Here is a 1,855-nt window from a genome sequence, read left to right as displayed (position 1 = left end):
GGTCATGTGGCCAGCGTGAGTAGACGCTGAGGCGCACAGAATGCATCTCAGACCCAGGCTATGAAACGGGGCCAACCCAAGCTGTAAAAAAGGGAGGGAGGGGAGGGACACCCCCTGCCTCAACCACAAGAGGGGGGGGGAAGAGCTCCATCTTGCAGGCCCTGCGGGATTGCAATAAGTCCCGCAGGGCCCTGATCTCACTCTGGAGCTGGTTCCACCAGGCAGGGGCCGGGGACCACCAGAAGATGCTGATTGGTGGTGGACCTCAGTGCTCTACGGGGTTCATATGGGGAGAGGGGGTGTCCAAGGTATGCTGGCCCCAGATAGGGATACCCCCCCCAGAATTCCTCCCCCTGGAGAAAACGGGTGCTTTGGGGGGGGATTCCTTGGCACCATGCCCGGCTAACATCCTTGCCCTCCCCAGGCCCCACCCCCACATCTCCAGGAGGTCCCCCATCCTGGATCTGGCAGCCCTTTATTTCATTTCCGCCCCACCCTCCCTGCCTTGGCAGGCTACGGGCAGTTTACACGGGATTTTACACACCTAAACCCAATCTAGGTAGAATCATAAATGAGAACATCGCAAAGTGCCGGTGCCCCAATGGTGGTTCATATCTCGGATGGCGGGCAGAGGTGGCAACCAGACAGACAGACAATTGGCTACCATCCCAGCCTGGGTGATGCAGGCTGTTAAATGATGATGTTAACATTGATGCTGATATGCTGTTGAAGGCTTTCACCACCGGAGTTCATTAGCTGTTGATTTTCTGGGTTGTCTGCTGGCCACGGTCTTGGCATTGTAGGACCTGAGGGAAGGTGGGGCTGAGTCATTATCTTGTAGCAGTTCCTCCATTAGCATGTTCACAGCCTGGGGAACTCCTACAAGATAATGACTCAGCCCTACGCCACCTTCCGGAGTAGATATAAATTACCTGCCTACCATTTTTCTTCTCACCTTGACACAAGAGAGTCCTCCATCTTCCTGTGTGATACCTCTGAGGATGCCAGTCACAGCTGCTGGCGAAACCTCAGGTCCTACAGTGCCAAGACCGTGGCCGCACAGCCCTGAAAATCTACAACAGCTAATTGATGTTGATGTTAGCATTGGGGTCTGGGCCTCCGTTTGTAGGGTGCGGCTCCCACAGGCCCTGCGGAATTGTAAGCGCTCCCGCAGAGCCCTAATGTCTTCCAGGAGCTCCTTCCGCCAGGGCGGAGCCAGGCGATTTGGGGACCCCGACCTTAGTGCTCCACTCCGGGGAAGGTGTGGGGACCCAAATCCCCAACCAGTGACCAGAAGGGGTGGGGGTGGACCAGGCAAACAGCGCTTTCTCTCCCACCCACCCCCAAGTGAAGCAGCAGCCGAGGGGCAGCAGGCGCAAAGGCAGACAAGAGGAAACACTCCCTTTACACAGCGAGCGGTTCCAGTGCGGAACCCGCCGCCAGAGGCTGGAGCGCCGAGAATCCAGGGGCAGCCTCGGCGTCCCAGGTGTGCACGGCCAGAATTCAGCGCTGGGCACCTGGCGAGAGCCTGCTCCGCTTTTGCGCAGCTCAGGCTCCGCCGAAAGGTCCTCCGCGGCACTGAGGCTGCTGGCGCCGACCTCCCCTCCCCTTCCGCCGCCGCGCGTCTGACAGCCGTCCGGGGGGAGGGAGCCCGCAAGGAAGCCGGAAGCGCTCGCTCGCTCGCTCTGGAGGAGGAGGAGGCGTCTCGCGAGATCTCCCAGCCATGTTGCAGCGCAGGGGGTTGTAAACAGAAGCCGCCCCCCTCCCTCCCCGCGCCCCGAAAGGCCAGGCTCGGAGCCCCGCCGCCGCCGCCGCCACGTGCCAGCGGGTCCCCCCCCCCATCCCGGGTAGAAGC

This window comes from Gekko japonicus, unplaced genomic scaffold (genome assembly GCF_001447785.1).
Source record: "Gekko japonicus isolate JY-2015 unplaced genomic scaffold, Gekko_japonicus_V1.1 scaffold761, whole genome shotgun sequence".
Taxonomy (NCBI): domain Eukaryota; kingdom Metazoa; phylum Chordata; class Lepidosauria; order Squamata; family Gekkonidae; genus Gekko; species Gekko japonicus.
This window is presented reverse-complemented; position numbering follows the sequence as displayed.